The sequence below is a fragment of the Coturnix japonica genome, chromosome 1, assembly GCF_054131305.1.
Source record: "Coturnix japonica strain WE chromosome 1, WE-NBRP24, whole genome shotgun sequence".
In the NCBI taxonomy this organism is placed as follows: Eukaryota; Metazoa; Chordata; class Aves; order Galliformes; family Phasianidae; genus Coturnix; species Coturnix japonica.
In genome coordinates this window covers 99,358,519-99,386,191 of record NC_140663.1, presented here as the reverse complement: position 1 = coordinate 99,386,191, position 27,673 = coordinate 99,358,519, and the positions used below count along the sequence as shown (strand labels likewise).

The following is a 27,673-nucleotide window of genomic DNA, read 5'->3' as shown; positions in this document are numbered from 1 at the left end:
ATATTTATCACAGTTTAAAGTTATTTTAATCTCTTGCTAGCAGTATTTAAGTCATGTTATTTAAGGTATGGTTTATATGTTTTAAATGCACTCTTGCTTGTACAGCTGCTTGCCAATGTGGAATTGACGTTAATGATGGGGGCATTCTTTGCATTCCTTGACTGGGGTCTCACAGTGCTTCTGTAAATCAAATGTTTGCAAACAAGTGTAATTTCACTAGACAGATATTATAAAGTGACCTGTACTCCAGCTAGGTAAGTAGAGGTAGATAATGTATCAAAATTATAATTGGCTCTTTCCCCACCACCACCCCCAAACCCACCTAATTGTCAATGAACATTTCCCACACAATTGAGCATAGTTCAAAATTTTATTAAATCACGTTAAATTTATTAGCAGCTTAATTAAATATAATGAAATGGATGAGTAAGTTGGGGATGCTGCATTCAAAGTTAGACCGAATGTTGCCATAAGTAGGACTGGATCATTTCAGTATCATGGAACACATATATATTTATATATAATGGACTTTCTCTTTTCCATGTGAAGCCTTACTCATGAGTTACTAGAAGCACATTGTTGCTCACAATCCTATGGGATTCTTCTTGTTTTGGTTTATTCTCATTGCTTTGGTAGCTGTTGCAAGTCCCTTTACCCTGGGAAATCCCTAGGGGATGGAAGTTGCCGTGGGCTTCCCTTGGAATTCTCTTGCTAAAACAATCCCAGACAGCACAAAGGGAGCTGTTTGAAGCCCTCCAGTGTATGAAGCTGTATGCATTACTGCTTTGGCACTTCCTTACAGGCAATATCGGTTTGTCTAAGACCTATGGCAATATTTCTCCTTGCAAAAAAGTGAATCAGTCTCACTTCTCCATAGGCATATGTGAAAGAAAGGTAGCCTCCAATTAAGATATCAGACAATATCTCAGAGAAAACAGTGATGTCTATACATAAGGGAGAGAGCTCTTGGCAGCTGAATAACAATACCTCCTCACTCCATTGCCTTTTGAAAAGGAAAGACAACTTCCCTTCTTATCCTTATCTGAACTGCACTTATGAGACAAGAAACATCCTTTCTGCCTTTATTTTCTCATGTACTCAGCATAATCTGATAAAAGTGAAAGAATCAAAATCCATCACCTGATGTGGAGAAGTATAATTTACTGCCTTATTGAACTCTCAGTTTTGCAACTGCCTACACAGTCTTTCTGTAGGATTTTGTTGCTTGAGTCTGGCTGGTCTTTCCACCTCCATCTGAGAATTGTCCCATGCTGTTTGTTGTAGAGTTGGTAGTCTTCCAAATATTGTTACCTTTGTGTACAAGGGCCACTGTAAAAACAAAGCAAAACAAGACAAACCATGTTTTTCCTTTATAGCATTAGATTCTTTTTCTAAAATACGCTCAGCTGTGCTCTCATTGACCTTCGAGAGTGCATGTGTCATGCTTAGCCATTTTAGTTGCTGGCTCCCAAACTGTTTGGTGGGGTGTGGGTAAGGGGCAAGGATGAGGTGAGGGCTATGTATGTGTCCTTGAACATGAAATACTTGGTTCATCCTTTTGTGTGTTAAGGGCACAGAAATGTGACTGGCCCTAGGTCAAACAGTCATATGTGTTGCATGATGACTTCAGTTACCTCCAGTGGGATTTCCAGACTCTGGTATGAAACTGATATGAGCTGTCTGCCATTGTTTGAACTTGCTGTGTACCTTAGCACTGAACTGCTGCTGTTGGGCATCTATAAAACCATAGTCTCTCCATAGCATTGATAAGTAAGCAAAATTTCACACAGTATCTCCTTTTATAACCCTTGATGAGTGGCATTTTAGTCTCTTGGCATGAACTGTAGACAGTGTCTTCAGTACATTATAATAATATGCATGCAAAATACTTTGCCTAGAAAAAGATATAAAAACATTGCCTGCCTTCCCCTCATCCCTTCTGGTCCAGTACCATGTAGAAAACATTTTTCATTCTGCCACTTTGAAATCTACTACATTTTGATATGAGAACTTTCAGAATAATGGGCAGAAACATACTTTGTGCTGAACTTTCTCAGCTGACCAGAGCATTAAAGATGTTCATTATACAAGGTTGCTGTAGCAGGTTTGCATTCTCTCTTCAACAATCTTTCTTGCTGAATGACTGATTCCCATCGGGATCCAAGTGGTTAATGTGCAACTGCACTGTGAATAACTGTGTCTATCGGTTAAACAGAGGAAACTAAAAAAGGAAACAATGAAAAAGCATTTACTGGAGCCTGCTGGGTGATTAGATGGACTGTAGACATGAATTAGATTTAAACTAATATTTTTAGAGCCTTGGATGTTTGAATCAAGCCTGCCATAGAGATAACACACTCTGTATCTCCAGTAAGACAGATGCTTGCTGTTGAGGAGGGGATCATGGCAGTTCAGCAGGGAGCTCTTTGCCAGCCTCTAAGGAGTAGTCAACATTCAATTCGATGACCAGTGATGTAGCTGATAACCAGAAATAAGCAGGACAGGAGAAAAAATAAAGCTTTTTGTTGAGACTGAAGTTTTAGCTGATATGCGCTTAAATATGGTGGGATTTTGTTTCCAGAGTATCTCCACTTAAAACAACAGAATTGTCTGCATTCTGCTTCAGTTGGGCTCCTGCATTGGCTGAGGATTTCCTTTCCATATATGTTTGTACACTAACACTTTATTTAATCATTTGCAGAACAAAATCCAGCTCTGGAAAATAAATGACAGATGACATTTTGGCTTTTCTCAGCTACAGTGCCTTGCATCTAAAAGAAGATGGTAATATTGGAACAAAGAATGTTTGTTTTTTCTGTAGCTGTGCTATTGATAAATGTTCTGTCTTTTCATCTTGCTTCAGGAAGAAAATATGAATTAAACATTAATTGAACTGTATTGACTGCCAACATGTAGAAATCTTATTGTAGATGTTAGAGAGTGCAGAAGGCTGCAGGGCAGATTGCTGTTTCTTCATTGATTAGTTCAGTGGTAAAAAAGAGTTGTTGACAGAGTGCTTTTCTTATGAGAGTAATATTCACTTCCCATAATATTGCAACAGAGGACATAAGTGTAGGAAAGACTGTTTAATATGTGTTCTATATGTGGGATAGGAAATGCTGATTTCTCTCATTTCTTTGCTTCTAAATGCATTAAGATTTTCAGATTCTCTAAAGAGAAAGATATCATACAAAATTATATCCTACTTGCAGCTGTGAATTTTCTTTCCCTTTGCTATGGGTTTTTTTAATAGTTGCTGGTGGTGCTACAGATTTATGTGCCTTTTCTTTCTTGTGGCTCTTCTCTGTACAGTAATAGGTTTTCCAGTACCCATAGTAACGCATATTGAAGGTGATGGGCAAAGAATCCCAAAGCTGAGATTCTTGGCCTAGATGACTGCACTAGAATTTAAACGAAACATACAGTAGCATCCTTATGAGAGGTTGCTTAAGCACTGAATCAGTGAATGAACAGAGGACTTGAAAATACACTGAGGCTTGAAGACTTCTATATTATATCCTTAGAAAGGGATCTTGGTAAATGATGCTTTTGCTTTCAGGGATGGACAGCAAATGTTTGCAAATAGCCTAAAAATAAATATGGCTATGAAAAACTGATAATGCTCAGAAGACATGGTCATATACCACATATTAAAAACAAACAAACAAACAAACAAAAAAAAAACTCCCACAAAAGCCACACAAAATGAGTTTCCTGGATGGTTTAGTTGATCTGTGGGTACTGTAACTATTAATCCTATATCTTGCAGCAGCACACAACACACAGTTTTCATTGTTTGCTTCTGTAACACAAGCCACAGTGTAATCTTTTTGGTTTTGTTTTATGTCTTCCTTTATAACATATAAGCACGAAAGCTTGAAAAGCAGTTGTGATTTTGGTGGCACTGAACATTTGTCAAATTTTTGTGTAAACAAATCCTTTGGAACCACAGTAGGAACAAATTTAGATTTTTTTTTCCCTATCCCATTCATGCCCATCAACAATTTGCTTGAGCTACAGCAATGGGTAACAAGTGAACAGCGTGCCTTGTGTAACTGTCTTTCTCATACTACAGAGACTGGGTTTATTTTGCTTGTTTTGTTTTCTTTCCACCTTACCTTGTGTTTTCAAATTAAATTCCTTTTTTTACTGTATTGCTGGAACACTCACTGCAAATACTAATTTTCTGTTAGTCTCAGACCATGGATAATGAATGAAGCAGTGGACTTAAATCTCCCAGCATGTTATGAAATCAACCCTAAGTATAAGCAAACATCTGTAGGCATAAGAAAGAAAGATCACTTTATACTCTTCATGTCTACATTTACAGAAGTCCATCTTCCAAAGCTGTCAGTAATGGTGATCATTGGTGAATTACTGGTGTGGAAATTCAATAGTTTCATTTATCTGAACTGCACTTTCTGTATCTCTAATGTCGCTGTATTTTATCCAAACTATAAATGCAATAACATTTACAGATACAAATGTATTAATGCTGAGGTGCAGTGGCCACACATTGCCCCATCTTATGTGGTACCTGATAGAAATAATTTTTCAGATATTATGCAAAGATGAACTTTTCTTCAAATATTATTTTCCTTCCTTCTATTGTGCTTATCTCTTTCCCCTCAGGAATTTAAGATCGAGACTTTAATAACAGCGGTGATAAGAAAGGGTATGTGTTTGTGACACTGGCTTTTTGCAGGATCTCTTGTGCCTCTTGCTGGATACTTCAGGTATCAGATGCTTTAGTTGTAATGTGAAAACATATTCATGACTTTGCCTGCCTCATTTTGGGCAAACAGAGGGAATGTCATAGCATAAAATGCCAGACCCAGTCAACTTTGTGCAGAGATCTATATCGGGTTGTTTAAGTTGAATGGCCTTCTCCTGTATCATTTCCTACTAGAGGACAAAGGGTTCAGATTACAGGTGCATCCAAATGTACCCGATACATGCAGCAGATTAACGTCTGTTTCCAGCTCTGCCTAAATCATTGTGTAGTCTCCTGCCTCAAAACATGAATCACCTAACCTTAATAGAGTCTTTAGCTTGGATTAAAATCAAATGCTTTCCAACACCAGAAGTCTGAAACATCTAAATCAAATCTGATTATTTACTTATGTATGTCAGCTGTCTTAGGAAAGTTGAGATACATTAGTGGACATGAATGTGTGTTATCTATGAGTTGTGTGCTGACTCTGTGTCCTGAGATCAAGCAGTCAAAATTATGAGCCCCAGGTGCTTGAGAGTAGGGAAGTTTTCTGAAATACCTTTATTATTATTTTATTATTATTATTATTCCTTTTTAAGAGAAACCCTTACACTTGGATAGTTGAAGACTTCTCTTTCTAGAAGACTTAATTTTCAGCTGAGCTGGGCTCTGAGCATGTCCAAGGTCTGCAGATGCCAAGCAATGCTCACTGCAAGACCTCTAGAGAGATGGCTGCAGTGGGAGAAGCTCAGCTTGCAGGGTTCATGGTCCAGTGTCTTATTACAGTGAAGCACACTCTAGTTGTGTGCTTTCCTAATGCGTCCTCTTGGTTGCACCATCCAAGTAACTAAGCACAGTTGATCCTATCAGAGGTTTGAGACTTTGAGCTTTCAGGGACCAGGTCTTCATGTGTGTCCAGTGAGTCCATTACACACTTAGTTCTAGTAGGTAGATTCAGATTAAAGCAGAAGAAAAGCCTTTTGTTGTCTTGCCTATTCCCTCAAGAACAGTCTGTGACAGAAGGCTTTTCTTTACTGGGACAAAGTAGGCCTGTGCCATTACAGCTGCAGGTTTAGGATTAGCTCCTGCAAGTGTTTCTGTATTCAGGTTTGCCAGAGGAAGTGTGGGTTCCCTGGGAAGCCATGTGCTGTGCTTCTGTGGTAGCAAAGCCCTCGCCTCCCAGCTCAGCTGGGGCTGTGCCTGCTGGGGATGGAGATACAAACCACTCTGCACTGTTATCTTCTCTCTGTCCTGCTGCGTGTGGCTTTTTGTTTAAAAGGAAAATTTGCTGTGAATTGAAGATAATCGCACCCCCCTCTGCTTCAAACTACCTACCTTATTTCAGCTTTTGTACTTACGTCCTTGCCATTATTTAAATTAATCTCTGATAACTCTAAGGATTTTGCTTGCTCTAATTTGTAAAATGCCTGAGTTCATTCAATCAAACATTAATTCAGTCCTCAAAAGATATTTACGTTATGGATTGATAGTATAGTTTGCACTAAGCCAGCACACTGGTGTAACCCTGACTGCTAGAAACAGCTGCTTTTAATTGTCTCCAATGGTGACCTGTCAAAAATTGATCCTCTTGGTCTGAAACCACAGTGACTACTTTCTAAGGTAATTATCTAGGTGACTCCCAGAAAAGAAGATAAGTGCATGATAACAAATTCTAGCATACAAAATCTGGTAATTATCAGTACAAATCATAGCCACCTGTGCCTTTTTCTGTTCTTTTTTTTTTTTTCCCCCCTGTGTACTCATGATAGTGAATAGGATTTCAAGTCCTACACTGAAGTTTTTCTTTCTACATGAGTGAATAAGCAGTAACATTCTGCTTAACTTTGAGATCTGCAATATGTAATGTTGCTCAAATGAAAATATTATGCCTTTTGAAAGCTGATTTTTGCAGGATCAGGACTATAGTTATCAAGTAGAGATATTTTTCTGTTAACTGCGCAAGCCCAGCAAGAGGTTTAGAAGAGGTGATTTTAATGCAAAATCACAGGTCTGGCTGCATTTTTGGCGTGATGTGATTTTCTGTTTTTCCAAAATCAATAAATTCAGCTTAAAGAGAGCTCTGGTAATGCTTGTGGATTTTGACTGCCACTAATTTTTAACCGAAAAAGTGTTTTGAGCTGTGGTGTTGGGCACATGTCTCTCTATTACTTTGAAGTCCATGGGGTGTGCTGTCTCAATTGGAAGAAAAATATTTATTCTGGTTTGAGAATCTTTAATTAATCAAGATTAGTTTCTTTTGCCAGTGCAAGGATGGATGGTAAAGAAGTTATGTTTATGTCTGAAAGCAGAAAGATTCCTCTCCAACTGCAAAACTGCATCAGATCATTTTAAATACAGACACATTAATAATGAAAGGCCAAATGATGCTTCCTGCCATTTATTAAGCTTTGTTAATGGTTAGTGTCTCTGCATTTGCATTTTAAGGGCTGGACCTCTCTATGTGTACTTTTTTCTAAGACCTTTCAGTTGAGTTATCCAAATATCAAAGCCTAGAAAATGCAGACATTTGCATTTGGGGAGGCACTGGACGAGTTAGTAATGGAGTTCAATGCAGTTTTTTAATTTAAAAATTTTAATTTACTAATTAATTTAATAAGGCTCAAATATCTGTATGTCAGCATAATGCAACATATCTCTCACTTTTCATATTTGATGATATTTGCCTTTTTAAACTCCTGATGGGTAGAAATTAAATCAGCACTCTTACCTTATTCTTTTTGTATTGTCTGCATTCTGTAAGCTATGATTGCCATTACTTTTTGTGTGTGTGTTGTTAGAAAAATGTAAGCAGGTCCCTTACTGCAAAGCAAACATTAATAGAGTTCATGATACAATGGAAAACGTTTGGGTTTGTTGAAATTTGTTTTTTCTTAGTGTTACTAATTTTTTAATCTAGTTAGCGCTTAGAACATGGTGCATTTTGGGGACACATACAGTGTGCGTAAAATGTTCTTGTGCAAAGTAAACCTTCTTGTGATCAATACTTTTTGGCTATTAATATTATTTTGCATATGGCTTTTTTAGTAATAGAAAACAAAATAAATGCATCTCCATTTTTTCCCTCTCATTGTGATTCAGGTTTTCTCTTCCTTTTTTTTTTTGCACTTTGCTGGCCTATTCCTTGCAGTACGTCTGTTTCATTGAAATGTTTCAACCGTCAACTGTCTCATCTTTCCATTTATTCGAAAATACAATTTGTGATCTAAAACAGCAGCATTCTTTAATTGGCTAAATGCATTTAGTTCTTCTTTCCTGAAACGCTATATTTTGCTTTCAGCATCAGATTCATTGCAGGTATCTGCTTCTGCCAGTGACAGTTGAAGGTTTCTGATGGTTTTACATTCATTTCATGTTCATTTATATTTTTATTCACAGCTAGCTTGTGGTATTAAACCTGTGGGTTTTTTTTTTGTTTTGTTTTGTTTTGGTTTTTTTTTTCTCCTTCCCTGGCAGCTTCAATTTGCAAAGGCTGAGCAGGTCAATCTATTGTCCTTGCTGGCGGCCTGAGATGCTGCTGGCCTCCTTCACAATAGGCAGCCTTTAGGGGTCAGAGCCTGCGTGTGGCTGATAACAGTGCTATTCTTGGCTGGAAAACACCATGATTAGTGAGCTTCAGTTTGCCTCAGTGTGGGACTAGAGCTCAGTGACAAATCCTAGAGATGCCACAATCAGGGATCTCATCTGTCCGAGGCTTTTTCTGTCAAAATGGGAGCTGCAAACTCAGAAATCAAAACACCACTGCTTTTCTTTTTGTTTGTTTGTGGGCTTTTTTTTTGTTTGTTTCCTTGCTTTTTTGGTTGAAATCTACTAATAAATAATAGTGTGAAGAAATATGGAGGGGGCAGACATCATATTTGCTGCCTCATCCCTATGCAGCGTACATACAGTCTACAAGTCTCTGACAGAAGTTATGCAACCTGATTTCTGTCCTCACAAGCCCACCTTCCTTCCCCTGCCTTTGGGACTGAGCAAGCCCTGATCAGGGCACAGGAATTGGCGTAGTTGGGAAGCAGCCCTGTGGGAAGGGCACTGGGGCTGCAGTGGGCAACAAGAACAGGGGGCCTCAGTATGTCCTGGCAGCAACAGGGCCTGGGATCAGGCTTCTAATAAGTATCTGGCAGAAGGATGAGGGACAAAAGTAATGAAAGCTTCAGACTGGACATGAAGAAAAACTCTTTCCCCACCCTGAGAGAAACTGGGTAGGCTGCCCTGAGAGGTTGTGCCATCTCTTGAATGTTTTCACTACCTGACTGGAGCAAGTCTCAGAGTTGACCATGCTTTTGAGCATGAAGTTGGACTAGTTGAATTATCTTGTGCTACTCTCATTTTTCTCCTTTGAATACCCTCTGAAGAAATCACCTTGAGCCTAACTACTGATAAAGATACAGGAAGAGGTATAGGTCAAAATGTAGGGCAGAACTTAGTATTTCTATGTATTTAAAATTAAAGTAGAATTTAAAGTTCTCAAATTCTCTACATGTAGGCGGAAACTGTGAAAAACCTTAAAAATGAAATTTATTATGCATGGATCCTGGTTGAATGGCTTAAATGGGTAAAATCAGACACTTTATTCAGGCTTAGAAAAGGGTTGTAATCATGAACTGAACAGCAAAGATGGAACTATCTTCCATCTGCTGATTATTAATGCGAGATCTGCTTAGGAATGTAAAATTTTAATTACAGTAGTCCTAGGTTTATTAAATGCAGTGCTCTAGGCAAGACTATATCAGAGGAGCATAGGACAATCTTTCAAGAATTCAAATAGGAAGAAATGAATGATTATAGAGAACAGTGATAGAAAGATGGAAAAAAAATTACAGCAGCATACAGCACTCTACTCTTCAGTTACTGGTGTTATTACAAAAGAAGAAAGCAAAGAACAGGGAGTAATAAAGTAACTTTAAAAAGTGCTGTTGTGAAATCAGGATAATACAGGCAAGAAAGAAAGAAATGTGGTGAAAACAAAAAAGTGTGTGGATTTAACGTCTTACGTGGGAAAATGAAGTAAATAAGAATGACATACTGGTATGGGAAAGATCAAAGGAAAAAAAGCTGTATCAAAGAAAAATCACCATATTTTAGAAACCTGTAAAATACAGAAGTATATCCTACAGATTAAAAATGAATCACATTGAATGCACAAGGGAAAATATAGACTAAATTGTAGATAGTTACATTAATAAATGAAAGAGGCAAAAATGTAATGTTTTTAGATGTTGAAGCCAATGAGACACTTCTAGAAGTAACTTTGCAAGTGTTGTGGAGTACAAAGAAGAATGCATGAATCCTATCCAACATTTTTGGTGTGAGGTTATACAAAAGGCAGTCTCTCTTAAATTATACTGGCACATCCTTATTCTCTGCTTCTAGCAAAGTTAGGTAATAAAATGCCTTTGCAGGAATGGATTCCCAAGTCATTGCTTTGCTATAATCTACAGCATTACTAATATACCAGAGAATCAAAACTGTGCTTCACTATCCAAATAAATGTAAAAAAGCAAAATTCACATTTGCTGTATTGATATTACAAGTTGCACAGTACTTTTAGGGTTTTCTTTTTTTATATATATATCATATAGAATTTCCCATTATAAGTTAGACAGAAAATGCAGGATTATTGCACAATACTCAAGATGACATGCTACTGGACAGTACTTATAAAGTGGTAGAAGTGCTGAGAGCTTTTTAACGGTGAGTAGAGCTGCAAATTAAAAGTTAAAGCAGTTAAAACAGTTAAAAGATGTTTGCTCCACAAAACTTCATTTTTATTATTTTTGATACACTTAAATATGTGAATTTTGATGGGGTTTAAGAATTTCACAGCTCACATTCTCACACAATGCCTATGGATGAATATGTACAGTACTCCTTTTTAAGATACGCCTTTTTCTTTCAGAAATGCTGATGAGATACATTTTATCATAATTAGAAGTTGTTGAAGAAATGAGTAAATTAGTTTAGTTACTTTTTCTTTGTACATCATGTGCACACAATCACTATTCTACATGTGTAAATATAGATTATTTTTTAACAATCTTTCAAGTAAGCTTTTCAGTTTAACAAGAACTCTGGCGTGAAATTTGAACTATATGTAGGAAAGATGCAGAGACAACAGAGTGTTTCGTACAAGTAGGAAAGAACTGTAATACTGAAGACTGACTGTTTTTTAGAGAATTATGCAACCTTGATTAAAGAAATCTCAATAGAATTCTTTTTGAGAAGTTATTGAAATGACATGGATTGAAACACTAAGTTGTGTTCTGATGCTTTTCAAGTAATTAGAGATAAAGGGTTACCACTCTTTACCATCAGATGAATGGACTCTGGTGACATTGTTGGCCTTTTTGTTTAGTGCATACTTCCGTTCTTATTCTTACTCACTACGTTCTCCTATGTGTTTCCAAAACAAAATATCCACTGAAGACATGAAAGTAAAGATGCATAAGAGAAGTATAAATTCTATCAAATGACTTTTCCAGAACTTTCATGGAAAAATTTTCCTTGAAAGCTACTACAGGTTTCTTGTCTGAACCAGTTAACCTGTGAGGGATTATGGACTGGGGGAAGAGGGGAAGTGTGTAATAATATTAATGTTCACCTACGGACTAATTTAATTAAACAGAAATAGAAATACTGAGTTAAGGGACCAGCAGTTAAACAATATTCATATCCCCAGGAAATAAAGTCTAAGAGGGAAACAGCAGTAGCAAGGGAAATCTGTTCCAGTTAGAACAAAGTTCTTTGATCACTTATGATGAGGAATATATATAATATACTAAAAGGTATTTATGGCAAAGAAAAAAAAGTAAAGAAAAAAAGGTGAGGAAATTGAATTATGAGGTGACTTTTACACTAGATGGAAAGAGATGGAAAAAAAGGCAATTAAATGTTCCCCTTACTGTGCCTAAATAGAATCAGCAAAAAATCTGCTCAAAGAACACTACTGAATAATTATGAATAGAACTTTTGGGTTTGGGGTTTGATAAATAACCACCACTCAATAAACATCTTTAGTAGTGGTCTAATAGCTGAAGAACAAAAAGTGGAGACTATCTCTCATGACTTTGTTCTTGGTACATTTCTTTTACACTAAACTAATTCTGTTTCTTTCATTGAAGCTATTCCCATTTTAACCAGCTTTAATGGGAAGACAAGCTTAAAAACACCAGCAGAGACCTCTTAGTCATACCTTGCTCTTTCTGCCTATCCTGAAACACATACTCAGTATGAATGTAACAGTAGGAATGTGTAACTTACAAGGACCGTGTTCTCCAGTGAAGTTTTAATACCGTGAGGAATGATTTGTATAGGTGAATTGATGCCTTGAGCATAGTGGTATTTTCATAGATAAACTGTCTTGCATAGGTGTACACTTGATATCTCTGTTCTTCTAGAAATGTAGCACTTTATTCTTCCTGATGCTCCTACTTTGTTTCTAAGCATAGACCATTATTTTTCAGGTAGACACTTTGGGCAGAAAATAGTGATTTTTCTTATGCAGAAAGTTTCCTTTTCCACGGTCCTTCAAATGTTCAAAGAAGGGTGAAAAAAAATCGCTATTTGTGGAAGGAAAGCACTCAGATAGGTTTATGAAACAATTACATTGAATCTAGTGTTTGCAGAATGTATCTCCATTTCATTGTTCCTGCCCTCAATAAATATTTAGGTTTAAGTTCCACTTCAAATTTATTCTGTTTCAGATTCCACCTCATACAATTTATTCTGTATAGCAAAATATTTTACAAAAAAATTATTTGCTACACAGTGAAAGGCTGCTCCACTGAAGCTGGTAATAAAGAAAGAACGAAGAAGCTCCTGATGACCTTAGCTAATCAAATGCCATCATGTGTGTCAAACAAATTGTGTGTTACAGTGAAGTTGAGCCCTTCCGTTGACAAGCAAGGGAGTTCAGACGGTAGATGTCTGTTTAGGTTTCTGGGTTTTCTGTCCCTCTGCAGGGTTGTCTCAACTGTTTTATACCATTGTATCAGTCTGTGCACTGTAGCAGACCACAGTGGAACTACCCTACGGTCTAATTAAGTGTTCTAGAGTTGAACACTGAGGCAAGAATTGGTCCTGCCTTTTGGAGTAAGACATCACTGTTCATCACAGTCCATTTTTTCTCTACTTATATGTAGTCACTGATTGTCTAAGAGCAGATTTGGAATAGGAATTTCCTATTCAGCTTTCATCCCACATGACACATTCCTTGTCCCCTCTACAGGAGATTATCCACCACTTTCTCCTGTGTGATTGCTAAGATCTGAACAGCAAAATGACCAGTTGAGATGCCTAGAGCCAGGCTTCTGAATTAGGGCAGATCACTCCTATGATGAATGTGGCCAGCTTTGTTGTATGATCAGCTTTGTATTATGAGGCTCTCATTACAAGAAGTCTGATATTTGAAGCATTAAGAAACATTTTTTTTACTTTGCTTTTGAATGTCAGAGTCAGTAGAATACATCATGTATGTGACATGTAGGCTGTAAACCCTTCTCATAAGTAGGACCTCCTAAACTGGTTCTGTCAACAGGAGGACTGTAACAAATTGTGTTTAATGAGTTCAAGGGGAGCCACTGACAACATTTAAAGCTTGCAAGCTTTCTTTTGATTTTCTCTATTTGCTAGATGAATTAGTGGTTTTCTTAACAATATCTGTAAATTCTTTCTCTTTGCAAAGATGCTTTATAATATTCAACTTTGATATTATTTTTTTCTCTATTTGTGATATTTTTATAAAGCAATTACGGGGAAAAAAAACTTTCTACTAAGGCTGTTAAAAGAGTAATAGTTGTAGGAATTATAAGAGTTAAGAGTGGGATATTTTTTGATTAATTTTTGACATTTTTGATTCTGATGTCTCAAACTATATTTGTAAGGCAAAACAAAGTCCATTAGCTGTTAGAAGCAGCAGAAAAAAACATCTGTCTTTATTTAAACATATAATAATGACACCTTTGAGACCACGCTAATTGGTCTCAGAAACGTGATTGAAGTAATCAAGAAAGCATCCCTGACTCCTGTCTCTTTATTTTTACATCTTAAGTATCTAAGTAGTTTTTAATTTTTATTTCACAGAACATATTTTTGGGGAGTCAGATTTTCTCATCTATGAACCATTAAAGCTAATCATTTGTTATGTGTCAGTTATTCCCTTACATTTGAGTCAGAAAGCAAACCTGCCTAAAAGTCACTAGAAACAAGCGCGAAACTGCAGGCATTATTCTCTTGTCTGAGGTGTTGGATTGGCTGTCATCTTGAGAAATGTAGTTGTCCTTTAATCCAAACACCATTCTATGTACATTGTAAAAATGATTTCTACCCAATAGTCACATCTAGCCATTGGCTCATAAATTCTTACCAGCTCCATCTTGTTGTCCCTGATGAAGGACGTTCTGTTACTTGAAGCCAAGAGTCCTTCCAGCTAGCAATCATGTGATGAGTTTTGAAACAATCAACAGGCATCAGAATTAACAGAAAATAGCTGTCTGGAACAATTAAACCGAAGCAAAATTAGATAAGTCTAGTCTTCCTTTTGAAGTCTTCTGAAAAAAAAAAAAAAAGAAAGAATATATATATATATATTGTGTGTGCTCGTGTACATAAATATGTGCATGGAAATGCAGTGCTTCTGGAGTTTTGCAGATTATTTTCACTGAGACAGAAAGATAAAAGTCTTCTGGCAACTATGTTCATCTTTCAACCGTTACTAAATGGAGAGTGAAGTCAAGTTGTAGTAAATAATAATAATGATACTGTAGACTGATTACTGGACAACTACTCAATAAACCTGGTTTATTGCAGCTGGGAAACTACTTTCTTGAAGCAGTTATGACCACCTCTAAATCAGCTTTCTTAGTAATGTGTCAATTCAGATTCCATAAAGCTTGCATTGCTTTGACTGAGAACACAATTTATTTTTATTTTTTTTTAAGGAATGCAGTTAAAACAGGGCCAGATAGTACTGAATCTCCCTAGAATTTCATTGTCTTATAGGATTCTCCACAGTTAAAGTTGAGCCTAGGAATGTCATCTTTCTCTTAAGTGTTACTGCATTCAAACAGCATATATGCTTTCTTTAACTTTTTTGTCTGGTTAGTTTTGGTTTTGGTTTTGTGTCTCTGGAGTATATTTTTCTACCCTCTAAAGGTTTTTACATTACTTGGGAATAGTGAAAGGTAGGAGTACTTGCTATATGGGAATTGTGTTTTTAAGCAGGAATTGGTTTTGTCTGTCATTGTTAAGGATCTGTCTTCTCCAGTGATGTGATAAAACAAGCCATCTTTGCTTTCTCTTCTCTCGTGAACTATAGAGAAGTTATTTTATCTCCTCTAACAAAGGTGCCTATCTTGGAAAATAAATGCACTCTCTTTTGGAAAGACTTTACACAGGCTTTGCTCTGTCCATTGATTATGGGTGCCCTCCTGATCATCTCTGACAACACAAATGGACAGGATGAATCTCATTCAAGACTTGTGTGTTTTTGAAGTGGTTCTCTTGTGTAATTGCATACATGAAGAAAGAAGTTGGAAGACTTTTTGATCTATTTTTGAACAACTTGACTGGTGTTTTTGAAGTCTTGGAATGGCCTTGATGGAGCCATCTTTCAAAGGTGGAAAATTCAGGAAATTTGATAATTTGGACTGGTCTCTTCCTTAAGATATTCAATACACCCAGCTTCCATAGTTACCTTTCTGTTGCCCCCTGGAGTGCTCTCAATGCACTTCCTATCAGCCTGTGCACACTGTGATACTGCTCAGGACAGTTATGTAGCCCGTCTCCTCTTGTATTTTGTATATAAAAATTAACAGTCCCTTTGCTTGCATACTTTCTGCAACAGGTCAATAGCAAGGAATGAGGAAGAACACTTATCTATTTCCTTTAGATAAAAGATGTCAACTTAGTAGCAAGCAACTCTTGAAGAGAACAGACCATCATTGGTCCCCTGCTTACAAAATAGGATATTCATGAAAAAAAAAATAAAAAAATAAAAAAATTAACTGACAGCTCTGGTAGCAACCTACAGAGGAAAAATGACTGCGAGCAGAACTGTGAGGATGTATGTATGGGAGGAGGGAAGTCAGTGCTGTGGAAGAAAATGCAAGGGGTGATGAAGGATGAGTTTAAAAGTAAGGGAAGATTTTTTTGGGGGAAAAATAGAAAAAAATATAAGAGAATAAGATCAAAAGAAAGATCAGAACTGGCATCTGATGAAAGCAGCAGAATTTGAATGAGGAGTTGATGGTTATCCATACTTAAATTAGGGTTAAAGTATCCAAGAAGTAAAAAAACCCTTGAAGATGTCACTAAAATAGGTTGTAATGGGTAAGGAGAAATGAATGAAGTTAAAAGTTAACATTAATTTGATAGAGTGGTTAGTAACATTTTACAGTAACTTGAAATCTTTATTCAAGTTGTGTTTTCTGCAGATTTTGACTGTCTGACACAATGCTAGTAAACTTTCCCTAGACCAGTGCATTAGCATGTGTGCCTCTGATTCTCCTTAGTATCAGAATTTCAGAGTAGTCGAAGGCAGCACTCAAGCCTTTGACAGTCTTGTAGGGATCCCAGATGTCAATCATTAAGCAGCTTGAAATTCTCTCTTGAAACTCTTCTACTTGACGTGATATCCAGTAGGGAGCCAATTTAGAGAGTACAGGGCAGGTGCATTATGTCCAGGCTGTAGCTTCCTCCAGGCTGGGTAGTTTTATACCTCGGTTTATTGTGTTGTTTTAAGCCAGTCAGGAGATAATGATGACTTTTATAAATCTGAAACTTATTTTTCTTTCTCCTCCCCTCCCCCCCCCCCCCCCGTAAGTGCAGATGTGATACTAGAAAATGAGTCAGGAGTCATTCAGGGACTGTAAATTGAGATTAGGAGCTAATTACAGCTGCTAGGTGAGAGCTGGTGTTTTCATTGAAATAGTGATATAACCAGACAGAATTTTCTTTCTACTTATTAAAAAGATGGGCTGTGTTCCTGATGTCATGTTTTTAGGGATTTGTGTAGTTTTCATTATTCTTTTGAGGGATTATTATATTATATTATCTGACTTTGAGACATAGAATGAAATCACTCATCTATTTATTTACTCATTTTTAGACATCAATTTAACTGATTTATTGCATTGATTCCCAGAATCTTTGCAGTAGAGTTAGAAAGAATATAGTATAAGCATAGTAATTATTGCATTAGTATCTTAGTTACTATGCTGTTCTTAAGGAATATCTCCAAAACTGTTATTGTTAGTTAAAATTTTTAACATTTTTTCTTCAGTTTGTCTCATTCTTCACAGTTTCATGAAATTTTAATTTTCCTGTTCCGTTCTTTTGGCTTTCCATGCATAAATGGTGTTTTTATCTGCTTAGATCTGCAAGATCAGTCATTTTATGACCTTGAATATCTGTGTGTCTTTGTATAGCAGTAAACAGAACAGGATCCTGCTGGCATACTTGGTAATTACAAAGATTATAAGATTAAGACAATATTTAGTTATTATAAGATTTAACTGTAATAAGTTAACCCTTTCAAAGTTCCTCATTAGTAGCACAGTGCTGTCTTTGTGGACCAGCTTTCTGCTCCATGAGAGGTGAAGGCCAAATGAAATGGCAAGAGAATAATGCACAGCTATGAGTCTGCATAGCTCATCCTGTATCTTGACTGCAGGTCTTGACTTGGAAGGGAAACAAGGGGAATGGAAAGCTCAAAACTGTATTTCTCACAGGGAACTCTGACTAGAGCTCAAATGAACCCTGAACAAAGCCTTGCTTTGACAAGTCTAAATAATTCATTTGGCTTAGGATTTTTCTTCTGATGGAAAATATGATCTTAGGGTCAAAATCTCTCATTTAGAAAAGTTCCAATGCATGAAAGGTTTTTATTTTTATTTATTTATTTTCCTGCCAGGAAGCCTCTATTTTTCAGTCTTTTATTCCTCAGTCTTTGATGATAAGCAAATGTTTATCTGATTTATTTATTTAAGGATTATAGCAGCTCTGGAGTATCTCTTTCAAATAACTAACTGTGGCTAATATCTAGATTGAATGGTGGAGAAATTTTGGAAGCCATAAGTTATCCGTTATTCCTGAAGTTCATGAGCAGACAAGATCCTACTGTAGGCAACCTAAAAAATGTGGAAGTTCTGTAATTTTTGTGGAAAATCAGAAATTTAAATTTGACTAAAATAAACATAGAGATTATTCACAGGATCCACATTTATTAGTATTTATTGATATTTTTACTTTATTTTCCTTGGGCACTGAGAGATAAGGTCTTCCAAACCCTCAGCTTTAAAGGATTGGAAACCCATCTCAGCATCATGGTTCACACATTGCCTTTTCTTTTCTTTTCTTTTCTTTTCTTTTCTTTTCTTTTCTTTTCTTTTCTTTTCTTTTCTTTTCTTTTCTTTTCTTTTCTTTTCTTTTCTTTTCTTTTCTTTTCTTTTCTTTTCTTTTCTTTTCTTTTCTTTTCTTTTCTTTTCTTTTCTTTTCTTTTCTTTCCCTTTCCCTTTCCCTTTCCCTTTCCCTTTCCCTTTCCCTTTCCCTTTCCCTTTCCCTTTCCCTTTCCCTTTCCCTTTCCCTTTCCCTTTCCCTTTCCCTTTCCCTTTCCCTTTCCCTTTCCCTTTCCCTTTCCCTTTCCCTTTCCCTTTCCCTTTCCCTTTCCCTTTCCCTTTCCCTTCCCCTTCCCCTTCCCCTTCCCCTTCCCCTTCCCCTTTCCCTTTCCCTTTTCCTTCTCTTTTCTAATTTCCTTTCCTGTGTGTTACAATGATTTTGTTGACAGAAGTGTGGTATGCACATATGGGAACTATAACATCAACTCATGTGATTGATGTAGAACACTCCTTAGTGTGAGACAAGAGAGGAGCTGGTGACATTGTTTGGGTTTACATCAACACTATGTATGAGTTAGCCATGTTTTATTAAACAGACATCTAAGTTTTTTATTTTAAGCTTTATCATATAGACATTAGTCGTATAGAGTTTTTCTCATATTTCTATGTGGAACAAGTGCTAGTTTTATATGGTACTGAAAGCAATTGGTTAAAGGTGTACAGTTGAAGTAGATATTAGCACTAAAGAAGTACTGCATAAAATGAACTTGTAGTACAGTTTCTTTCTGTAATAATGTACAATAGGCACAAAAAATGAAATGAATTATTACAAGAAATTTCCTGCAGAGCATTATAAGTCTTTTTTTTTTTCAGTTTTGTGTCCTAAAGAAACATCATTTCTTAAGTATTTTGTAAAATATTTATAGGCATATAAGATTCAATTTCTGTATGTATTGCAAAATAGCATATGATGTAAAAGTAAGGAAATAAAAATTCAGGATTGCAGTCACCTTAAAAATTATTGTGATTCCACTGAAGTGCCCCAGTCTTGCCCAGGAAATATGGACAGAATCTACTTTTTAAAAACACAGAAATGCTAACTTAAAATGCTAATTTAAAATGCTAATTTAAAAATGTGACGTCTCAGAAGAGTTGGGAATGTGTGTATATGTACATATATATATGTATATATGTAAAATAGCACAGCAATTTGGAACTAAACAACCTTGTTGGAAATAGAGGTTATAAAGCTGCAGTTCTTCTACCCGGAGGATGCTACTGTTTTAGATTTCTGTGTTGACTTCTTGTCTTTTAAAATTCAGTCTGAGAATCTAGCTGGGCCTGTAAGTTGGGTGAGCTGACAGGGCCGTGTGCTTAAACAAAGTTCTAAGTCAGGGCCCTAGTTCTGAAAAAATCTTCATTTCAGTACACAGAAAAATTATACTACTGTATCTGAAACTGGAACACTAACATTTCCTCTTTATGACCTTTACAAACTAGAAATGAAATATATATATATATTTTAAATTTAAATTCAACCTTGTAGAGATGCTTTTGCTTAAAAAAATAAGGTGTTTTAATGATACATATTTTCTTCCATATGTTGTTTTGTTTGAAACAACTTTGGAAGGAGTCTATGAAGATCTTGATTGCTGCAATTTCTCAGCTTTGCAGAGTATCATTTTGTAAAAACTTTTCCATAGAGTATTCAATATTGCGTGGGATGAAGGTAAGCAGTATTACGGGTAATAAATACTGCGGCTGGTAAGCTGCTAGCTGAATCTGAAGTAGGAAACAAGAGAGCTTACAAACTCAAAAGGCATAGAGATATAATAAAAAAATTAGAAGAGGAGATTAAAGTTATGAGGAAAGAGCTCCAAAATGAGGTTGCTGTTGGTAGGAGTGCAATTTTTTCTCCTCTGCAGATACAGTTTTACTTGGAGGATATGTCAAGTGATATTTTAATGAAGAGTACTGTAGTTAACAAGTAGGCAAACTGCTGACTTTGACTAGTGGTTATTAGTTTTTCATCTCATGTGAATTGTTATTTAATTGCATAATGTTACTTCCTATCCAGTGATTGAAACAAATAATGGCTAGTAAATAGAATAAATTAAAAAGAATGCAAGCATAGCTGAATAGGCCTGACATTTGAAAAAGCTTTGTGGCTGCTTGGTATATTGCAGACATTAATCAGGAGCAAATCTACGTGATGCTTGAGAATCCGTTCTTTGGTGGCCCATTTGCTGACCATTTCTCCCCTTCCTCTCAAATGTTACCAAATCTGTGTTCCTCCAAAAAGAAATTATTTTCTTTGCCGTACTTGAAGCACAGTGTGCATGCACAGTGTCTCCCATCCTCCACTTGGCCCATTTCTTCAGTTTTGGGAGTCAGTAGAACACTGGAGGTCAGCAGTTGGTCTTCTTGCCCAGTGTGAACTTCAGGAGTAAATGTCAGCAAGCTCTTAAGCCCACAGCGGATTTCTCATCAAAGTTTAAGACCTTGGTAATGCTCTTACTAATGCTGTGGCAACGATCAACATGCAGTATGTATTTCCATTTTAGAGGATAAACATAAGGACTTGACTGAAACAAAACGACTCAACAAGAAGGGCTGTGATCTTAGCTGTCTTTAAGTTTCTTTAATATAAACTGTCCATAAGAAGCTTTGTCCTAGTAATCCTTGCTGGTTTTTAGACAATTTGTTGTCTTACAATTAAGTACAGATGGTTTGGAGCAGTAATGCTGATAAACAAAGATGCTTAGGATTGCTTCAATTTCCGGGTTGGATTTTAACAGTAATCCATGTCTGAAACATAAGAAATCTGGTTTTGTCTGAACTTTAATGGTCATTTACAGATAGCTGACATATTTTTCTGATTAAAGTATGTATGTAAAATAATGCCTTAATTATATTTAGTGTAGAAGGAAATCTGTAAGAAGTCTGTATAATAGCTGTTTAATCTGTTCTACATGTGGTACAACTTGATGCTTTGTGTTGTCAAGCAAGAAGGGTCTTCTGCCATTGGGGAGGTTTGATTGTGCAGATGCAATGTCACTGTAAAGAAACTGAAACATGGAAAACAGTTACATGTACATAATTATCTAATGTGGAGAAAATAGCTAAAGACATCCAGATTCGTGTGCTAATGGGATTTTTGGAAATTGTCTTTCTCTCCTTGAAATGTAGGCACGGGAAGATGTGTAAGTCTTAATACTTCAATTGATTTGAAAATTTATGGGGGCATGTGATTGGTTTCTATGGTCGAAGGTTTGCTAGTCTGTAGGATAGTCATCTTAAGTTGTTAAAGGATCATGTCTGATCATTTTAAAATGTGACCAGTCACCTGTGTGATTTTTGACTAGTGGAACTATGTTATACAGCAGCTGTACACTGCCCATCATTGTTTCTGTGTTGACCCTGAAGCTCTCTGCAGCTTTGGTAAGATGAGATCTTTGTGACAGCAGACAGCACATCAGCACTGCTGTATTAGGAAGACATCAGGTGCATGTTGCTTACATGTCCAATGCAACTTGCTTCAGATTGTATTTTGCATGAGCACATTAGGTATCTATCATGTGGAGAGAGATAAAATACCCAAAATGTGGGAAACTAATTCTGAATTAGTTCTTGTACTCAAAGCATTATTTTGGTGAAACACACAATTGTGTTCTGGTTGAGATGCTAAAGGTCAATGAAGAAAATTAATTTGGGTTTCCAATCTATGGAAAATAATGTTATTTTACAATTGTTGAAGATTTATCTCTTTAATGTTTGAATATAAAAATCTAAGATACAGTTATGTGAGTGGTCCTCTTTTAATTAACTTGTAACATTAGAATACAAGAAATTTTGTTGATGCTGTTTTAAAATCAGTGATTTAATATTATTTGGTATCCAATTAGCCCTGCGAGTATTTTGGGATGAAAGGAGCTGGGAGTTGCTTAGGGCAAGAGTAAGTGGAGTCCACAGATGTCAATCCAACCAAGACCATTTTAAACGAGGTATGTTGCTACATGACCTCTCCTGGAAGCTTTCTACACTGGCAGGTGCTTCAAGTCCAGAAAATATGGAAGTTTTCACTGCTGCTCTGCAGCAGCAGTCATCCATTGTGGCAGCCTCTGTGCTTCACTGTCCTTCCAGGTTGGCTGGCTCAAGGTCTCATGCTGGCTTCCACACTGTTAGGGGCATTCCTGCTGGCAGCAGTGTCCCTGCCCTTATCTCCAGGGACAAGCACATGAAAAGTGAGGAAAGTCACCTTTCCCTTCATCATCATTGCAGAGTCCTCCCCTTTGTTTTTTTCCCCAGAAGCAGAATCCGAGCACCTATTTACTCCTTACTTTCAGCATTTTTCCAGCCTTCCACATTTAAATTGCTCCCCTGCAGTGCCACCACTGCAGGTGTTTTTTGTTTTTTTCTTTTCTTTTTTCCCCCCAGTACAGTGCTTAAAAGTTGCTGTGTTTTAGAGGACAGAAAACATAGCTGATTTCCTTACCTGGCTATTACTGTCAGCAGTTCAAGAAAGTGTATTGGCAGCAGAATATCTACCATGACACCATTCTCCAAATCTACTTAAGCCAATGAAATATCTTCTGTTGCGAGTGGCTACAGTCTGTATTTGGACCTCACTCCTGTACATTTCTAGTTGTTATTATTGTATTTTTTCAGAATGATGACTCAAAGTTAAAATGACCTATCACCATGGCGTTCCACTTTAATTATCATGAATGATACCCTTTAGGGAAGGAGGCTATAGGAAGGAAGGAAGCAGGCTCTTTGCAAGGGTCTGTTGTAATAGGGCAAGGGGAAATGGTTTCAAATTGAAAGAGGGAATGTTTAGACTGGACAGTCTTTTTTTTTACCATCAGGGTGGTGAGGCACTGGACCAGGTTGCCCAGAGAGGTGATGGATGCTTTGTCCCTGGAATCACTAAAGATGAGGCTGAATGGGATGTGGGGCTCTGAGAAACCTGGTGTAGCTGTACGTGTCCCTGTTCATTGAAGAGGAGTTGGACTAGGTGGCCTTTAGGGGTCCTTCCAGCTTGAACAATTATATGATTCTATGATTTTGTTTGAGGGAAACAAAAAGTAATGCGGTTGCTTGGTTCCATTTTGCAAGTGGCTAAAATATCCCTTCAGCATGCACAACAGTTGATAGGCAAAGGTATGTGTGCTTAGTTTTCCTTCAAGTTAACAGTTCAAAAAGAAAGAATGGTCATATTTGTAAAACACTCAGATGCTCTGTCTAGGAGCGCAATAAGAAAATAAAAGCTTAAAAATTCAGAAGATCCCATTTACATGGGTTTACACCTTCAGACAGCCAGCAACTGTTTTAACAACATTCCTGGGTTTTGATTCTTAGTAGCTTTCCTTTTAAATACAAATAATAGAAAATCAAAAAAGAGAGGAAAATTAGCATTATAGCAAAACATTGCCAGAGGCATACTGCTATAATAACCACACATCCATAATTCATAGGGAGCCTGCAAGAAGCTTCTTTCTTTTGAAAAAGGTGAATCTGTTGTGAACTCCATTTATTTGGAAGCTTGCCTGTTTTTCCAACCTGGTGCACAAACTGAACAGTAGTTTTCACTCTCTGTTAAATGGGAGATGTTTTGTTTTCTCTTAGAATATTGCAAGTAGAGATTTTTGTATTCTGTAACACAACAGAAGAAAATTATTCCTTACCACTGTGATAAAAAACAAGTTCATTCTATTTGTATAATAATGCACTGCAGTTTTTCATTTTAAGTTCAGAGTCATTCTTCTTCAGGGCACTTAAAGGTTGGAGCCGGGCACAAATCCTAGAGGGGCGTTCAGATTAGTACCTTCTGCTGTATTTGCTGAACAGTCCAGTGACTGGACCTTATGAAGTTACAAAATGTTGCAATCACTATTCACATAGGATGTGCTAAATTACGTTATTTTCCTGTTAGCAGAGAAGTAAAGTGAAATGGATCTCATGATGTGTTCCTTTTCAGCTTAACCCTAGCTGCACAGACTGAAGTACAGTGGAAAGAGGGCATGCCTCATGTCTCCTTCCCAGTGCTTGCAACAGCTCCTTGATGTTTTACAGCCCTGTATTCTGTCCACATTCATTTGCTGAGTGACTGGCACTTGCAAAGCTAGCAGTTGTGTCCTGGCTTACTATTTATTAATCTCTTGTGGTTTCTTAGAGGGTGTATGTATATATATATATATATATATATATACACACACACACACACACACATATACATATATATATACATATTTATACACACACACATATATACATATATATATATACATATATATATACATATATATATATATTTCTTTTGGTATGGCATTCCGGGAATGAGGAAAGCCAATAATTTTTTTCTATCTATAGCTGCTTTACTGTACTGCTGTGCCACAAAATGAATACCTGGTTGTGCCAATTTTTGTTAATTGTTTCTTCAAAAGAAAAAACAGTTTAAATTCCTGCTTGTGTAGACACCGCTGTGTCTGTTAGCCTCTGTCTCTTACCCAGTGGCTTAATTTGTTACAGTACTCTGGATCTCTAGCCTGACAGGTTTTTGATTTTTAAGTATTTATTCATAGAATCATGAATCATTTGAGTTGGAAGGCTCCCTTAAAGACTATCTAGCCCAATTCCTCTGCAGAGAACAGGGACACCTACAGCTAGACCAAGTTTTTCAGAGTCCCCTCCAGCCTGACTTTGGGTGTCTCCGGGGATGGGGCATTCCCTGCCTCTCTGGGCAACCTGTGTCAGTGCCTCACTGCCTTTGTCGGAAAAAAAAAAAAAGAGGGGGGGGGGGGGGGGGGGGGAAGGGAGGAAATGGGGTAGGAGGAAAGGGAATTAATTGTTTTATAATACTTTTCCATTACACATGAAAGTGGTGGAAAGAAATATGGTGAGATGCTTCAGAGGAGGATTGCAGCCAATACAAACTGATTATAGTATTGTAGCTGTGTAAGACACTTGCAGGTGGCGTGTATACAAGAGACTCTTGTTTCAGTGATTTATGTCTGCCTATAGGTAATGATGTCAGATAATTGAGCACAAGAAAGAGAGAAAGAAAAAAGATTTTCTTCTTTTAAATCCCCTTTCTAGTTCATATCAGAGATGAGATCTGTAACCAAGATCTCAGTGTGGCTTGCTGCCAGTGAGATGCAAATTAGAGCTTGGCTTTTGCAGGCTTCAAAGTCAGGCAGAAAACAAGACACTGCATCTTTAAGAAGTGCTTATTTGGCATTTACTTATTTAGTTAAAGATCATTGCCAAGCAGAACTCCCGTGGGAGGAGTGGATGGCTCATTGGGCCTCATGGGGAGGGCGGTAATTAAGCTCTGAAGGCAAGCAATGATGTTAAGCTAAAAGCTCATCTTTAAATAGTAATACACTTGCAATGTAAAGTGGAAGGCCCTCGGGTGCCTGTTGACATAGCGTTAGGAGCTGGCACTTTTTTATATAAAAGCTAAATTGAAGAAACTGTTATGAGCTCATCTACATAAAGCAATATGATTCTGCCTGAGGGTGTGGGCAACAGGGAGTGATTAGCAAAACGTCTTTTTCCCTGCTACTCTGTTGCTCTGCTAACATACCGCTTGTCACCGAGAAATTTGAGATACCATATGCCAACCTGCGTCTACAGAGACCCCCTTGCTGATTGCACATTGAAGAATTCCTCTTCAACACATGAGGTGCTGTCAAAAGGCATTTCTGAGACTGCACAAAATGTGCTGGAAAGAATATTCTCTCATTGCCTTCCTATTTCTTCCTCTTGTGTTTCATCAAACCCTTCCCAGCTTTGACTTTAGACCTGTTGAAAAACTGAGGTAGAGAGGAAGAACTGGACATTCTTTGCTGACCTTAATCTCCTCCTCATTGAGTGTGGGCTGGACTTACTGATGCAAGCTAGCCCTCAGCAGGTAAATGTTCCAGTTCCTATAGTGATGCTGGAGCCAGCTTGATTTCCATGGAGATCTAGATGGGGGCATTTGCTTTGCTTAGCAGCAGTTTGAATCCCTCATAGCTATGTCTTGTGGGTCAGGGAGGGGGTAACCAATAAAATGATATTCATAAAGAAAATAAAGTGAACATCAAGAAATAATGATTCCCTGTCATACCAGTTGCAGAACTCAGTTACTTAAACAGAATAAAGAATACTCTAAACCTTAGTTCAAGTGGCAATTTTATTTTATTTTATTTTATTTTTGTTTCAAGGAGTTGCTTTTTCTGTCTTAACAAAATAACCCTGATTTTCATTCTTAACACTTCTTAGCATTTTGATTTTCATACCTCATGTTGAGTGGAAGATGAAATTAGTATGTATATTATGTGCATGCAAGTATGCACTGAACTCTTTAGGAACATATTTTAATGTGACATTTCAATATCCTAGATAAGTGTTCTACCTACATTTCAGAACTGAAAAAAATCCAAAATCCAAATGTCTTCATATTTAGGTTGTTTTGTTTTTCTTTGAAATTGGATGTACTGATGTGGTAAATGCAAAGCTGGCTGTCTGACATCTTCTCAGCACTGACAATATATGCTGGTGGTTATTCTAAAATTTGGCTTGTGAAGCCATGGGGGTATTTATAGAGCATTGTTGTTGATATTCTGAAATGTACCCTATGAAGTGACTTCAGTACTGTCTGCTGTTTTACATGTTTTGGTATAGACCCAAGATTTCCAAAAGTTAGCCTGCTAGATGACTCAACCTAGGCTCCAAATTATCCTGGATGAATTTTAGCAAGGTTGTGCCAGTTGATGTGCTGTGGGTATGCTAAAGTTGGTCACTTCTAGTATTGGAAAGAGCCTTGTGTTGAAGCACTACATACACTGAAGATCATTTCTTAAAAAGAGTCCCTTGGACCTCTTGAAGACGCTGTTTTAGTATATAAGCAAAAGTGCATGCTTCTTTGCATTAATATGCATACACTTGAAATTCCAAAGAAAGCATATTCAGTAATGTAACAATGATGTCTAAAGACATTCATGATTAACTCTCTGATTCTGATTCGAGACTGATAGTGGGCAAAGGCATTTCCATCTGGTTTAGTGTTAGGTGAGCTGACTAAAATGTTCACTTAGGTGGAGGTCCTGTTAATGACAGCATGTCTACGTCTCAGATTCACTGTGTGGATCAGGTTCTTTGTGTCCATTCCAATAATAAATCCAGATACTGCCCAGATAATGAAAGCTTTCATCTTAGAGAAGGTTGGTTCAAGTATTTAGCAACAATTCATAGAACGTGGGAGCATTAAGTCAGTCTGAAAGGAAGATGAAAGAGGATCCCCTCGTAAATAGGACTGAAGCAAAATGACAGGTTAGATTTGGAAAGCTGGTGTAGCTATCAAGCCTGTGCTGTTTCTAGTGTATGCATAGAGGGTTTCAGTGCCTCAGGCTGCCTGTATGCTGAGTGTGAGAGGGAAAGCTTGTTTATTCTTCCTCCCCTGTCATGCCACTTATGACAAGAAGAGACATGAAAGGCTCAAGGGGCTAATGAGTTTTTAGGCTCTGACCCACATTTTGAGTTAGCAATAATTATGAAATATAGGAATTCTCATGTCTTATTATACCCCTAGAATGGCAATGATTCCACAACTGCTCCTGAA

General features: G+C 37.1%; 1 protein-coding gene and 1 long non-coding RNA gene across 4 annotated transcripts in view; one reads left to right on the top strand and one right to left on the bottom strand.

Moving 5' to 3' along the window:
- The window catches only part of DSCAM (DS cell adhesion molecule), a 427,035-nt gene that overhangs the window by 142,821 nt on the left and 256,541 nt on the right, over positions 1-27,673 (top strand). The window lies entirely within an intron of this gene.
- LOC146762604 (uncharacterized) lies at positions 357-14,280 on the bottom strand. Its single transcript, XR_014946426.1, has 2 exons — positions 14,097-14,280; positions 357-1,329 (listed from the first exon to the last, which is right to left on the bottom strand). It is a non-coding gene; the product is annotated as an uncharacterized LOC146762604 (long non-coding RNA).